Source organism: Loxodonta africana, chromosome 14 (assembly GCF_030014295.1).
Source record: "Loxodonta africana isolate mLoxAfr1 chromosome 14, mLoxAfr1.hap2, whole genome shotgun sequence".
NCBI classification, from domain to species: Eukaryota; Metazoa; Chordata; class Mammalia; order Proboscidea; family Elephantidae; genus Loxodonta; species Loxodonta africana.
Genome location: NC_087355.1, coordinates 21,987,955 through 22,004,572, shown reverse-complemented (window position 1 = coordinate 22,004,572; position 16,618 = coordinate 21,987,955). Strand labels below are relative to the sequence as shown.

Below are 16,618 nucleotides of genomic sequence, written 5' to 3'. Positions count from 1 at the left end.
ACACGTGGTTTTTGAGAGGCATGGAGCAGGGCGGCTGGGAGAGGGCTGTGAAGCCAGGTACCCTAGGTTTAAGGCTGGCCTCTGACACTCACTAGTTAGCTGGCACTATGTTATAAAATCACCTCACTGCTCTATGCCTCTGCCTTCTCATCTGTAAGATGATGATAACAGTAGCACCTACCTATAGAGCTGTCCAGAAACCCTGGTGGCATAGTGGTTAAGAGCTATAGCTCCTAACCAAAAGGTCAGCAGTTCAAATCCACCAGGTGTTCCTTGGAAACCTTATGGGGCAGTTCTACTCTGCCCTTTAGGGTCACTATGAGTCAGAATTGACTCGACAGCAACCAGTTCAGTTTTTGGTTTACAGGGTTGCCTAACAGTTAAGCGCTCAGCTGCTCACTGAAAGGTTGGCATTTCAAACTTCTCAGTGTCTCTGTGGGACAAAGACCTGGCAATCTGCTTCTGTAAAGATTACAGCCTAGAAAACCCTATGGGGATGTTCTACTCTCACATGGGGTCATTATAGTCGGAATCCACATGAAGGCACCCAACAACAACATAGCGTTGCTAGGATGGTTAAATGAGTTGGTGAAGCAATTAAAACAGTGCTTGACTTGTAGAAAGTGCTTCATATCCATTGGCTGTTATTATGTTTTCTCTGAGCCTCCGCTTTCACCATTGTAAAATGGGTATTGCACTTTTATCACACAGTGTTATGACATTTAATTAATCTAAAATACTAAGCACAGCTATTAGCAGCTAGTGTGTATGTATATATATACACACATATATACATATACACATTACATATATATACATATGTATGTATATACATATATGTGTGTGTGTATATGTAGTTGTTCCTAGGTGCTGTCGAGTTGGTTCCAACTCATAGTGACCCTGCAGAACTGCCCCATAAAGTTTCCAAGGAGGGGCTGGTGGATTTGAACTGCTGACGTTTTGGTTAGCAGCCGAGCTCTTAACCACTGTACCACGAGGACTCTCTGTGTGTGTGTGTGTGTGTGTGTGTGTGTGTGTGTGTGTGTGTGTAATAGCAGTTAAGGAGCCCTGGTGGTGCAGTTGTTAAATGCTGCTAACTGAAAGGTTGGTGGTTTAAACCCACCAGCTTCTCTGTGGGGGAAAGATGTGGCAGTATGCTTCCGTGAAGATTTACTTACTACTCTGTCCTATGGTGTTGCTATGAGTTGGAATTGATTTGACAGCAATGGGTTTGGTTTTCTTTGTTTTTTGGTTTTATAATCGCAGCTATTATTATTTTTATTTACTGTGCTTTAGGTGAAAGTTTATCGCTCAAGTTAATTTCTCATGCAAAAATTTATTCACATATTCTTATATGACCCTAGTTGCAATCCCTGTAATGTGACAGCACACTCCTCCCCCTTTCCACCCCAGGTTACCATGGCCATTCAGCCAGCTCCTGTCCTTTTCTGCCTTCTCATCCTGCCTCAGGACAGGAGCTGCACGTTTAGTCTCATGTATCTACTTGAACTAAGAACCACACTCTTTACGAGTATTTTTTATGTTTATAGTCCAGTCTAATCTTTGAACAGTTGGCTTCAGAAAGGTTTTGGTTCTGGGTTAACAGAGAGTATGGGGTCCATGTCTTTTGGGGTTCCTCTAGTCTCAATCAGACCATTAAGTCTGGTCTTTTTACGTGAATTTGTTCTGCAGTACATTTTCTCCTGCTCCCTCAGTCCTTCAGGGACTGTCTGTTGTGTTCCCTGTCAGAGTGGTAATTGGTGGTAGCCCGGCACCCTGTAGTTCTTCAGATCTGTGTTGTCCTTCTCTTCACCTAAGATGATAATGCTTTTCTACTATCTAGTTAGTGAATTCCCCTCTCCCTCCCTCCCTCCTCACCTTTGTAATCAACAAAGAATGTTTTCTTCTGTGTTTAAACCTTTTCTTGAATTCTTATAATAGTGATGTCATGCAATATTTGTCTTTTTGCAACTGACTAATTTCATTCAGCATAATGTCTTCCAGGTTCAACCATGTTGTGAGATGTTTTGCAGATTCATCATTGTTCTTTATCTTTGTGTAGTATTCCATTGTGTGTATGTACCATAATTTGCTTATCCATTTGTTTGTTGATGAGCACGTAGGTTGTTTCCATCTTTTTGCTATTGTGAACAGTGCTGCAGTGAACATGCATGTGCACATATCTATTTGTGTGATGGCTCTTATTTCTCTAGGATATATTCCAAGGAGTGGGATTGCTGGATTATATGGTAGTTCTATTTCTAGCTTTTTAAGGAAATGCCAAATCAATTTCCAAAGCAGTTGTACCATTTTACAATATAAGTGTTCCAGTCTCTCCAGTACCTCTCCAACATTTATTATCTTGTGTTTTTTGGATTAATGCTAGCCTCGTTGGTGTAAAATGGTATCTCATTGTAGTTTTGATTTGCACTTCTCTAATGGCTAATGATCCTGAGCATTTCCTCATGTATCTATTAGCACCTGAAATGTCTTCTTTGGTGAAGTGCCTGTTCATATCCTTTGCCCATTTTTTAGTTATTTGTCTTTTTTGTTGTTGAGGTTTTGGAGTATCTTGTACATTTTAGAAATTAGACCCTGATAGAATATGTCGTAGCCAAAACTGTTTTCCCAGTCTGTAGGTAGTCTTTTTACTCTTTTGGTGAAGTCTTTGAATGAGCATAAGTGTTTGATGTTTAGGAGCTCCCAGTTATCTAGTTTCTCTTCTGGTGTTTGTACATTGTTAGTTATGTTTTGTATTTTTTTTTTATGCCATGCATTAGGGCTCCTAGTGTTGTCCCAATTTTTTCTTCCCAGATCTTTATCGTTTTAGATTTTATATTTAGATCTTTGATCCATTTTGAGTTAGTTTATGTACATGGTGTGAGGTATGGATCTTGTTTCATCTAGTTATGGCAGCACCATTTGTTAAAGAGACTGTCTTTTCCTCATTTAATGGACTTTGGGACTTTGTCAAATATCAGCTGCTCGCTCATAGGTGGATGAATTTACATCTGGATTCTTAATTCTGTTCCACTGGTCTATGTATCTGTTGTTGTACCAGTACCGGGTTGTTTTGACTACCGTGGCGATATAATAGGTTCTAAAATCAAGTAGTGTGAGGCTTCCTATTTTGTTCTTCTTCAGTAATGCTTTGCTTATCTGGGACCTCTTCTCTTTCCGTATGAAGTTGGTGATTTGTTTTTCCGTTTTGTTAAAAAACATCATTGGAATTTGGATCAGGATTGCATTGTACCTATAGATCGCTTTGGGTAGAACTGACATTTTCACGATGTTGAGTCTTTCTATCCATGAGCAAGGTATGTTTTTCTACTTATGTAGGTCTCTTTTGGTTTCTTGCAGTAGTGTCTTGTAGCTTTCTCTGTATAGGTCTTTTACATCTCTGGTTAGATTTATTCCTAAGTATTTTATCTTCCTGGGGGCTATTGTTAATGGTATTGATTTGGTGATTTCCTCTTCAACATTCTCTTTTTTGGTGTAGAGGATTACAACCGATTTTTGTATGTTTGCTTGTATCCTGATACTTTGCTGAAATCTTCTATTAGTTCCAGTAGTTTTCCTGTGAATTCTTTGGGGTTTTCTGTGCATAAGATCATATCATCTAATAGCAGCTACTATTAAGTAATATGTTCAGCTGCTAACCAAAGGTTGGAGGCTCAAGTCCACCCAGAGGCACCTCAGAAGAAAGGATATACTTCTGGTGATATACTTCTGAAAAATTGGCCTCTGAAAACCCTATGGAGCACAGTTCTACTTTGACAGACATGGGGTTGCCATGAGTCATAGTTGACTCAGGGGCAACTGACTGCAGTTATTTTAGTGTCTCCACGTGAGGGAGGGATATTCTCCTTTGAGATGCCTCACATCACTGAACAGCCTTCATAAGTACTCAGAGTACCTGAGGTATGCAATAAGTGCTTGCACAACCAGTACACGTTAGGAGTAGGCTTTTATATCTGGTTGCTCCTGTGTGTTGGTGAAGGATGGGAAAGTGGTATGATCTGAGATGTAAATTTGGTAGGTTGATTACATTGTAAGGAAGTTAACCATTTTTCCATATTGATATGATTGAGGTTCTGCGTCTGAGCCAGCTCATCTGCTTCCAATCTTCATGAAAAAAAATTAAAAAATATTATTTTTTTTTTCATACACTAGTTTATTTTACCATCAGCTAATTTGCAACATATACTGATACACTTTTATTCAGTCCTCTGGCATTCTGGGACTTTCATATTGCTATGCTGTTCACTGATCAGCTCTCCATCAGAGGCATGATTAAAGATGATAAAACCCTAATTCAAAAATGTCTGACTTTTCAGCAGTTTTTTAAAAGATAGGGTGATTAAAGAAATCTGAAACTATCCATGTGACCTTGGCAAGTTATTTAACGTTTTTAAGCTACAGTTTTCTCATCTTTAAAATGGGGCAATTGAAATATCTTAAAGTGACTGTGAGGAACACATGAGCTGTTGCTTGTAAGGTGCTTAACACATGCCTCTCATATAAAAAAAAAAATTATATAGTAGGTGCTTAATGAACAAACTGCTTTTTTAGGATAACCTTTCCATTCTAAAATTCAACTTAAATATTGTACATATCATAAATTCAGAATATTGTTACCTGAATTCTTAAAATTGGGGCAGTCTTTTCATACTAGTGTGCCATGCTTTCATTAGTATAATAAGCTAAGAATATTTTTTAGTAAAACTCCACTTTGGGATCTATAAGTACATATCCATTAAAACTCATTGAACAGCACATTTCATTAAATATAAATTTACTTTAAAAAAGAGCCATAAGAAAATATGAACTTTAGGTAAAGATAATGTATTCTGAAGTGTTTAGGGGAAGTGTATTGTGTCTGCAACTTGTTTATTTTTGTGCCAAAAACTTTGTAGGCTGAGGAAATTAACATGCCACATATGTATTTAATGCTAATTTTTACATATGAACAGTTAGGTTTGTTAAAATATAAATTTTCTTGTCTACTAATTCACAGTAGGTTTTTGTCATCATATGCTTTCTCAATCAACAGGTTAAAAATAGGCTATCATTGGGGTTTTGAAATATTTTGATGTTAGAAAGAGGGTATCATTCTCAAGAAGGTTGGAAGCCACTGATACAAACAAAAGTGCTCTAAGAGTTCAGAAGAAAGAGCTCTTCAGCTTGCTGAGGTCTGGACAGGCTTCAAGGAGGAGATGGAATCTGAGCTGAGTGTTGGGACACGGGTAAAATTTGAATAGGTTGAGAAGAGATGGAATGCATTCTAAATGAGAAAACAATGCAAACAAAGGTAGGATAGTTTGGGCGACTGTGAGGAGACCAGTTTAGCCTGAGAGGGAATTGATAGTAGATAAGGATGCATGGATCAGTTTTTTAAGGATGCATGGATCAGTTTGAGCCAAACTGTGGAGGCCCCTGAATACTAGCCTAAGGAATTTGGACTTCACCCTGGGGCCAGGGGAGAATCCACTGAATATTTTGAGCAGGGGGAGCGATATGGTGAAAGGGTTTTAGGTATTAATCTGGGAGCAATTTTAAGGATAGATTGGCTTGGGGGAGAGATGAGCAGCAGTACAGAGGCTCATGTAAGTTGCCAGGTTTTATGTGTCAGAACCTGAGCTAGTGTGGTCGGGATGGGAGTTGCAAAATCAGGAGAGACATAGCAAAAGAACAGTCACCATTTACCATATATTCTTTTACAAAAGAAGTCATCTACTCTAGACCTCTGCATAGTCCTTGTAAAAGACTCCTCTAATGTGCTACAGTCTCCGTGGATAGCATGTTTTGAAATTGACTAACATTTCTTATAGGCCATGCATACTCTCAAGTTCAAGTTTAGTCTACATGGGTTCATGTGGTTTTCCTAAGGCTGTGCAACCTATGCTATTTTGAAGAGCTAATATTTTTCTACTCTCTTTTAAGAAAAAGAAGACATTTTAACTTTAAAATTTGAAGGGATAATTATCTTATACCAGACATAGAGCCAATCCAAACATAAGGGGATCCCTCATTTTCCAAATGGGAATTGACCAAAGAAAAAACATTTAGTTCATGGATATATATACACTTTTAGATGAAGAGGAAATAGTTAAATGGCTGCTTATATTTAATTTATTAATTCAATTATATGCATTTAAAATATTATGTCAAATAAAATATATACATTTTAAAATATTGCTGATCTCTACCTTCATGTTTCTTGCACCAGTTGTATTCATTCTCTTCACATATGTCTGGTATCCCTTAATGCCACATCTTGAGTCATCTGATACAGTTTTTAAAAACACACATTTCCACTTCTGCTTCATGGTTTGAGAGAGAGTACTTGTTGAATCTGAGTGATATTGTCGTTGAATTCAAACCAAAGCGTAACATTACAATGGCACTGTTTTTCTTTTTTTATGTTTGTGATCTCTACACCATCATCATTTGCCATATTGCTCTATAACGTACTCTTTTAGTGCTTATTTCAGTAATATCCAATACTTGTCTTTGGGTAGTCATATGCCATGAATAATAATTAAATCTTATGGCAATTTTAATCTCCCCCCCCCCCCAACCTTTTTTACTGGTTCAGGCAGGCTTATTTTTAAACATACAAAAATTCCAGTGATTGACATTATTTTAGGCTAATGTGTCTTCTCCAAACTAACATGTGTCCTATAAGGATGAGACTTTGCAAACCCCAGCACGTAAGTTATCGGAGTGGTGATCAGGGGAGTAAAGCAGCATCTCATGTTTGAGCATATAACCCAGTAACCCAGTGCCATCGAGTCGATTCTGACTCACGGTGACCCTATAGGACAGAGTAGAACTGCCACATAGAGTTTCCAAGGAGCACCTGGTGAGTTTGAACTGCTGACCTCTTGGTTAGCAGCCGTAGCACTTAACCACTACGCCACCAGGGTTTCCTTTGAACATATACAGTGTTTTAATTGCCCTTTGCAATGTGCGGAAACTGGTGGTGCAGTGGTTAAGAGCTACAGCTGCTAAACAAAAGGTCGGCAGTTCAGATCCACCAGGCGCTCCTTGGAAACTCTACGGGGCGGTTCTGCTCTGTCCTATAGGGTCACTATGAGTCGGAATCGACTGGACAGCAACAGGTTTGGGTTTTGTTTTTTTATGCAATGTGCCTGCTGTCATGAGGTCAGTTGTAATTTGTTTTTTTAAGTCAGTTGCAGTATTTTTTCCTTCATCCATTCCCTTAATATATTTTTACTTCTGATTGTATCAAGCATTGTGCTAAGTTCTGTAGAGATATAAAAATGTTAAAAGGTGTAGGTTTTACCATAAAGAAATGTGTAACATTAAAATGGATAATACTATGAACTATTAATTGAGGTAGATAGGCTGTTTATTCTAAAGGAGGCACAAACTCAGATTTATGGCTCAATGAAGAGAAAAGCCACCCCTGAGTAAGTAGATCAGGGAAGACGTAACCAAGTAGATGGGATTTTGGTTGAACCTTGAAGGACCTGTGGGATTTAAAAAAAAAAAAAAAAAATTTTGTCAGGTGGAAATGTCGTAGGAGAGAATGTCAGAGAGAATGACCTTAGTCAAACTGTGGGCTTGAGGAAGCATTAAAAACCTCGGTAGGCCAATTTGGCTGAAGTCTTTTCTGCATATGGTAGTTTATCTGTAAAATGGGGATAATAGTGTTACAAAGGCAGGTTAGGACAATTATCCTGCTGCCATGGAGTCGATGCCAACTCATAGCAACCCTGTAGGACAGAACTGCCCCGTAGGGTTTCCAAGGAGCAGCTGGTGGATTCGGGCTGCTTACCTTTTGGTTAACAGCCGAGCTCTTAACCACTGTTCCACCAGGGTTCCAGTTAGATGAGACCACATATTTTAAAGTGTCCTTATAAATTATTGGTTGTTATAAAAGTGTATATAGAAGAAATGGGAAGTAATGGAAAAAAAAAAAAGTTCGGTGTGAGAATATAGAGGGTCTTGAAAACATGAGTAATGGATTGGAACTTAATTCAGCGGAAATTGTGGAGCCTGCTGAAAACCTCAGGGCCAGGAATGACTCGCTTAAATCTAGGCAATGGAAAGATTAATATCTTTAAGGCAGGGAGAGTAGAGGCTGAAAGGCCAATTTGCCAACATTTAGGAATGGTAGAATATAACTAGGATAAACCAAAACACCAAACCCATTGTTGTTGAGTCTGTTCTAACTCATCGCGACCCTATAGGACAGAGTAGAGCTGCCCCATAGGGTTTTCAAGGAACGCCTGGTGAATTTGAACTGTTGGCCTTTTGATTAGCAGCCGAACTCCTAAGCCACCAGGGTCTTCATAATTAGGATTGTGGCTTTGAAATTAGATAGAAGATGATTGGGAAAAATTGTTCCTGTCCCTTTGGCTCGTGGCAATGCCATGCACAACAGTGTGAAACATTGCCCAGTCCTGTACCATCGTTGATCATTGATTACTGTCATTGATATGCTTGAGTCCATTGTCATGGGCACTGTGTATTTTGATACTTTCCAACTAGGAGATTCATCTGCCAGTACTATATTGAACAGTATACTGTTGTGATCAGTAGTGTTTTTGACTATTTTTGGAAGTAGATTTCCAGGCCTTTCTTCCTAGTCTGTCTTAACCTGGAAACTCCACTAAAACCTGTCCACCATGGGTGATCCTACTGGTATTTGAAATATCATGGCATAGCTTTCAGCATCATAGCAGCATGCAGTTGGCCACAGTATGACAAACTGACAGATGGGGGTGGTGGTGTGAAAGATTAAAAACAAGTGGTAGAAATTATAGATCTGGCAATAGGGTGTGAGGAAAGAGGAGGTGGGAGAATCACGGTGAAAATGAAACTTTCAGAGTGATAACATAAAAAGATATGACCACCAGTTGGAACAAGGTAATGATTTTATGTTTGAGCAGACTGAGTTTGACTCTTATTTAGGCAAGTACATTGTACAATTGGGATGTGGGGATTGACTCCCTTGGAAAAGTTGTGGATGGGGATAGAGATTTGGGAGTTGTCTATATGAAGGTGATTTTTTAAAAACCATCATAATGAAAGGAGCCCTGGTGGCTCAGTGGTTAAAGTGCTCAGCTGCTAACCTAAAGGCCAATCTGTGGGAGAAAGCTGTGGCAGTCTGCTTCTGTCTACTCTGCTCTATAAGGTCTCTATGAGTTGGAATTGACTCGACAGCAATGGGTTTGGATTTTTTTTTGGTGGCAATGAAAGAAATGATTGTGGGAGAAAATGCAAACAGGTAAGAAGTAGGTGGAATTATATAACTATAGAGAAGGAAGGACCTTGAGAGAAAAAGACACATATGAGGGAAAAGGGGAAAATATTGCCGTGTTGTATTGATCAGTGACGGGAAACGTGGCAGGAAGGAAGGCACGTTCTACAGAAGAATTAAACAAAATCAGGATTGAGAAAACTTTGAGTTGGGCAGTTAGAAGAGTCATTTTAGTAAAATAGTAGATATAAGATATAAAATGGTGATGCAAAAGATTAAAAAGAGAGTAGGTGATAAGGATTTGAAGGCAGATTTTCAAGAAATTTGGTGATGAAAGAAGGGAGATAAGACAGCTTGAGAAACACCATGGCTGAGAGAAGACTTTGGAAAAATTAGGGGGACCTGTCTGCTTTTGTAGGTAGAATTGAAGTTGCCTTTTGAGATGGAATGATTGAAGATGTTGAGAGACCAAATAACCAAATAATGGAGTATCATAAAAACCAAAACCAAACCAATTGCCATCAAGCCTATTCCAACTCATGGTGACATTATGTGTGTCAGAGTAGAACTACACTTTATAGAATTTTCCATGGCTGATTTTTCAGAAGTAGATTGATTGCCAGGCTTCTCTTCTGAGGCATCTCTGGGTAGTACTGAAAACTGGGGACATGTTTGGGAGGGTAATTGGAAGGTTTAATACAGTTTTAGCATTCTTTGTATAACAGTTGAGGGCTTGTACTAAGAAAATGGGGAATGAAGCATGGTTCAGGGCTTGATGAAAGTGGAAAAGACTCAAGGATACTGTTTCAGGTGGTTGACAAGCAATGGAAAAGGGATTGTCAAACAACAGGATGTCTCAAATGATGGTAGAAAACATTGATTTTAGTGTGCTCAGTCAGCATGTCCACTGTGACTTCCTCCGCCATGCTTGGCAATCTAGAATAGCAGCAGAAGAGTGAACAGCCAGGGGTTGTCACTCCTGGAATTAGAGCTTGGCCAAAAGGATATTTGCAAAAGGGAGATGACACAGATTCTAGGGTGGTACCTAGAAATAACTTGCTCTGAGTTCCAGGTTAGTGAGGAAGGCTAACGAAGCTTGAGTGAGAGGACTGGTAGTTCTGATTACCATCAAGAGCAAGTCTGGCAGAATTGAGGGAATGAAACAGGTAAGCGGTGACATTTCTTGGAGGTAATGCAGTTCAGTGGGATGGTATAGCTGAACTGTTTAATAATCAACATGGAATGAAGGTAAAACTCATGGAAGTAGGAGAGATGATGGAATCATAAAAAGTATTAGAAGAATGATGAGCTGTGTTTTTGAAGCCCCTGAGCGTTATAAAACCAAAACCAGTCGCCACTGAGCCAACTCTGACTCATGGTGACCCCATGTGTGTCACAGTAGAACTGCGCTCCCTAGGGTTTTTTCAGTGACTGATTTTTCAGAAGTAGATTGCCAGGCCTTTCCTCCAAGGTGCCTCTGGGTGGACTTGAATCTCCAACTTTTCAGTTAGCAGCTGAGCATCTTAACCATTTGTACCACCCAGGGACTCCCTGAACATCACCTGAAACCCATTGCCATTGAGCTGATTCAGACTCATAGCAACGCTATAGGACAGAGTAGAGCTGTCCCATAGGGTTTCCAAAACTAAATATTTATGAAAGCAGGTTGCCACATCTTTCTCCCACGGAGTGGCTGATGGATTTGAACCACTGAGTCTTTTGGTTAGTAGCTGAGCACTTAACCACTGCGCCACCAGGGCGCCCTCTGAGCATCATAGTAGGAAACAAAATAGAAAGGAAGATGGAGTGTGTGCCCAGCAAAGACAAACTGTGGTAAGTACCATAGCGTGAAGAAAAGTTGTAAGATGAACTTAGATATTGCCTGGGGAGGACCAGTCACTCACCCAGGCAGGTGCCTTCACTGTGCATTTCCTGGGTGAATTCTTCATAACCCAGAGGCTGGCTCCCAGTCTAGCAGTCAGAGATGTCCTTTGGGGTGAACTTGCTTTAGTTGCCCTCTTAATTTATGCTGAGAAATATGACCAATCAAATGGGCTGAGTACTTCTCTGATTGGCCCATTATCTCCCTACAGGTATATTTACATGGCCCCACATTGAAAGTATAATCAGAAGTTGCTTGAGGAACATGAAATCGTGGAGTGATGGGTTAGTCAGATGGTCTTGGTAGCTAATGCCACCAAACCCCAATGGTCTCATAGATTTTTTCTTATTTTCATGGACCAGCCACAGTACAATCACCCCCAAGAGTGCCAGAGAGAGATGGCCACATTTTCTCCTGGAATCCTCAATCACAATTGCCATGTACAACATCTTCCTCTGCTAGCCTGTTTCTTCAGAAAGAGTATTCAGTAACTGTAATTACTGAGATAACGCTTTCTTAATATAACCATGATTTAGTCCTGCCTTCTTGAGTTACATCCAAGTTACCTTTATTTGGTTTTGGCAGTGTCCTAATGGTTGATCTTAAACAGTCAGCTAACTTTAGATTCTTTTCCTAATTTTGTTTTCTTTAATGTGAAGTTTATAATAGATTTTTTTCTCAGTTATTGTTATTTTAAGAAACCCTTCAATTTTTTCAAAATTAAAGACATAATAATATCTATATAGCTATAGGGAAACCCTGGTGGCGTAGTGGTTAAGTGCTACAGCTGCGAACCAAAGGGTTGGCAGTTCAAATCCACCAGGCGCTCCTTGGAAACTCTCTGGGGCAGTTCTACTCTGTCCTATAGGGTCACTATGAGTCGGAATCGACTCGACGGCACTGGGTTTGGTTTTTTTTTTTTTTTTTTGGTATATATAACTATAGAAATAGAACAGCTGTAAAAGCTTGAGCCCTGGACCTAGCAGAACACTAAGTGATTTATAAACATTATCTCATTTTATCTTCATACAAATATATTACCCTCAGTTTACAGATGAGGAAGCTGAGGCTCATATAAGTTAAATAACTTACCCCAGGTTTACATTATTAATTATAGCAAAATTACATTGAAATTCATTTGATTATTCCAAAATGGGAACTTTTAAGCCCTTTTTCTGTATTGCTCCCTGATGATAATACCAGCTAGAATGAAGAAGGGCATTCAGTATAGCAGAAATAGAATACTGCTACAACTAATAAAAAAAAAAAAAAAAATTTTTTTTTTTTTTTTACTAATGATGATGATAAATACAGTTTCAGGTCCTATTTTATACCAAGCACTTTACATAAATTTTTATGAATTCTTTTTGTACTCCTGTAATGTAGACATCGTTTTTTCCCTTTAGATATGAGATAATTAAGTTCAAAGAGATGAAATAATTTTTAGAAAGTCATATAGCAAGCAACTTGGTTCTGACTCCAACACCAAACCTTGAAGGCATTAGTGGATAGAAGTTTGCATCGTACCTGGAGACTAGGAAGTTACTGGGTGTAGCTCAGGCCTGGAGTAAGTGAGTAAAGGAGCTGGGCGAACCAGGGAGATGAAAGGGGCAGAGGGAATTCCTGAATATTTTTAAAGGATGAGTAGGTCTTTAAATAGAAGAAAGGCTTACTGATACACTTCTGAAAAATCAGCCAATGAAAACCATATGGAACATAACACAACAGCCTGATCCTGTTTTGCATGGGGTCACCAAGAGTCTGGGGCTGACTGGGCAGCTAACAACATCAGGTCCTTAAGTATCAGATGAGAGGTTGGCAACATGGGTAGTCGAAAAAGAGAGACTCTTGAGTGGGGGCAAAAAAGTGCTGTTTTCTGATAGACTGAAGACATGTAAAGAAGAAAAAGTGTGGTAGATGTAAAATAATACTGCAAATATTTAGAGGAGAATAGATCACTTACAGAGTTTTTCTTTTCAGATAGGTGGCTTAAGCCTAATAGTTGTTTTTAGACGTGACAAGACTGAAAAATTCAGTCTGGTATTTTTAAATTCAAAATCTTGGAGAGGGCCTCTGTCATATCATCTACAGCATATTTATAAATGCGATAGTACTAGTAAGGATGGGTCAAGTTTTGGTAGCTGGGGGATTATTCTTGTCTTTTTAACTTTTGTGTGGGTGACTGCTTGGCAGCAACAAAGCTAGAAGTCATCTCTGTTCATTTGGCTTTCATTCAGAAGCTGTTTTACATCACAATAAATCACGAGTTTCTTTAGTGTCAAGTCCCTGGCGATCAAAGTATTCGATTACAGTACCTGATAAAATCACGAATATCCTGGTAGTTACTTATGTACATCCTCTTCAACAGTGAGGCCTTTTTAAAAATTGGATTCATTGGGAAAAGGGAGTCTTTATTCCTTAGTGTATATATGCGTATATTTAGACAATGACAAAAAGGTATGTGCTTGGGACCTAAAAGAAAAAGTATCCTCTCCCTTTCTTTTCTACTCTTTTGTGCCTAGTTTTAATGGAATTTCAAGTATAATTGAATGTGCCTCTTGGGAGTGAAAGCTACATTCATTTTAGCCTAATCATATGAAGAATAGCTGAGCTAGGTTTTAATTGTACAGGAGTAGGAGTGGTTTTGCAAAGTAACTTTATAGTCCAATCTACAGAGTCCATGGACCTTAGCTTTGGCAGAGACTTTAGAAGCAAACTGGGCTAACATCCGGTGCAGTGGAGGGATTTCTCTCATTCCGTTCATGAAGTTTCTAGGTGAGATATTGCAGTGGGTTCACTAGCCTGGAAACTACTGCTCTGGGAGGGCAGGGACTATACAGGAACTTGGCTGTGCACTGTCAGCAGTATGTGGCCCGGGGCCTTATTTCCTTGCTCTGTTATAGAGTAGCTGTAATTATTAGAAAGTGCCACTCCTTGCCATTTCTTCAGACCTTGTACACCGGCCTGGGAGTCATAACCAAACCAGTTACCTTCGAGCCAGCTCCTGCTTTAGGGCAACTCCATGTGTGTTAGAGTAGAGCTGTGCTCCATAGAGTTGATTTTTCAGAAGTAGATCGCCTGGCTTTTCTTCCAAGGTGCCCCTGGATGGACTTAAACCTCTAACCTTTCAGTTAGTAGCTGAGTGTGTTAACCATTTGTACCACCTCCTGGAGTCATAAACAGCCAAAATTAAATCCCATTTCTGCTACTTGCTGGAGACCTTGGGTGATTCCCTAACCCCTTTGAATTCTGCATGTGAAACAAGAATATCTAATTAAAGGGTCTGTGAGCTATGTTCTGCGACCTATTTCTAGAGCTGTTTAAAGGATTATATATAAAGAATCTTACATATGGTAAGGTTTTAGATTACATGACTTGTTCCCGTTGGACCTAATTTTAGTCTTTTGCTCATTGCGATGTATTTGATTCTGAGTTCAGAATCCTAATGGTGATCTGTCTAGTACAGAGTAAAATAGAACTGTTACTTTACATGTACAGGGAAGTATATGATTTTTTTTATTGGTAGTTTTTTTGTTTTTGTTTTTCCTTTTGTTTTTTTCTTTTATTGTGGGGTGGTGCAAATGATTAAGTGCTGAACTACTAACCAAAAGGTTGGCCATTTGAACCCACCCAGAGATGCCTTGGAAGTAAGGCCTGGTGATCTTCCAAAAGATCACAGCCTTGAAAACGTTATTGTGCAGTTCTACTCTGTACATATGGGGTCACCGTGAGTGGGAATCCACTTGACAGCAACTAATAACAATATAATACATAGAGCATAAAATTTGTCATTTCAACCATTTTTAAGTGTCCAGTTCAGTGACATTAATTATATAGTATTTACATGTTATGCAACCAACACCACTGTCCACTTCCCGTACTTTTCCAGCATCCTCAACAGAAACTTTGTGTGCATTAAGTGATAACTCCCCATTCCTGTTCTCCCTCAACCCCTGGTAACCTCTAATCTACTTTCTGTCTCTATGCATTTATATATGAGTTCTTTTTAAGGGAGGTGGGCTATGATGTGGATAACTGAACAGGAAACTTCAGGATTGTGCACTATCAGTGCCATACTTGCTTTCCTAAAGCTATGTCAGTGTAATGATTGGGAAGATAGAGATCATTAGGGTGCCTGGTGGCACAAAGGGAGAAGGGAAATGCAGGCTTATGTCAGAATGTATTAGCATCAAATAAGACTGTTAACCCAAAACAACTGGCAGGAAAGTGAAACTTCAGTTATTCTTTGTTCAGTTGTTCTTTGGTCTGCTTTAAAATAATCAGGCAGAAAGATTTCCATTAGAATCACTCTCGCTCTTTTTTTTTTTTTAGTCCTATAAGGAAACAATCTAAATAATTAATTTTTTTGTAAGTGACTATCTAATGCATCTATTAATAATGCTTATTTTAAAGATACTCATGACATTAGTAAAATGTCAGGAGGCCCAGGAGCTACAGGGAGAATTTGTCCTTTGCCATATGTTTATAAGAGATAGGCAATTTTGAGAGAAGAAAAACCTGCATTCTTTCCATCTTTATTATGTGTTTACTTTGTGAGAGGATCCTTCCCAAGTATTCTATTGTTGGAATCTTCACTTTGGAAAACACATTATTAATTTTTTAGGTGACTTTTAAGATTTTATTGCATTATTCCTGAACACCTGTTAATAGGGATGGACAACTTCACCTGTGCACACTAGACAGATTCCAAAGATGTCACCTCAGCACTAGTTTCTGGGGAAAACAATAATGCTACCTTTTCACTTAAAAAAAATTTTTTTTAAACCAGAAAAAAAAGATGATCTAATGTTCTGAGTTGGTCTGGCTTTTCTGTTTTGTAGGAATGCAATAACATCATCAGTGTATCAGGGGAGCTGTTTATTTTGTAGAACCTATAGCATAAATCTACATGTTGTTATTTCATTGCCCAAAGGGACTTTACCAAAGATAACATAGATCTTCTGAAAACTGCCTACTATCAGTATTATTTTTAATGAAATTTTTTTCTGCCTCATTTACGTTTAGTGTGTTTTTGGTACTAAGTATAATGAAAATATTAACAAATTGATTGGTATGACTGGGTGGCAGTAATCTGTTAAATTGAGCACTCTGTTTTTCAGCTATGCTGGGTAACAAGAAAGTGTGTGTGCCTGCCCTTAAACATCATGAAAACCTGCTGATACTAAGGACAGTCACATATTTCCACTTCTTTGAGTCTTTTTGTTCTATCCTTTTGACTCTGGCCAAATAACAGAATTTTTTCTACAAAGCTTGGGAAATAATTTCATGTCCACATATTTATATTTTAAGAGAGAAGTAATTTACTAATAAGCATTTTAGTAAATATTTAAGGTAACAATGAATTTAATTACTTGTAGTTTCAAGAATTTCTCTTAAAGGGTAACTTGTCACAATGGATTGTTTCCTTACGAAGAAAAAAAAAAAAACTTGACATGAATGTTTTTAAAAAATATTCTATAAGGAATTTTAATCTGATTTATATT

At 38.6% G+C, this 16,618-nt stretch overlaps 1 protein-coding gene across 16 annotated transcripts in view; it reads left to right on the top strand.

The window, feature by feature from the left end:
- Positions 1-16,618, top strand: part of EYA1 (EYA transcriptional coactivator and phosphatase 1) — a 439,803-nt gene that overhangs the window by 271,930 nt on the left and 151,255 nt on the right. The window lies entirely within an intron of this gene.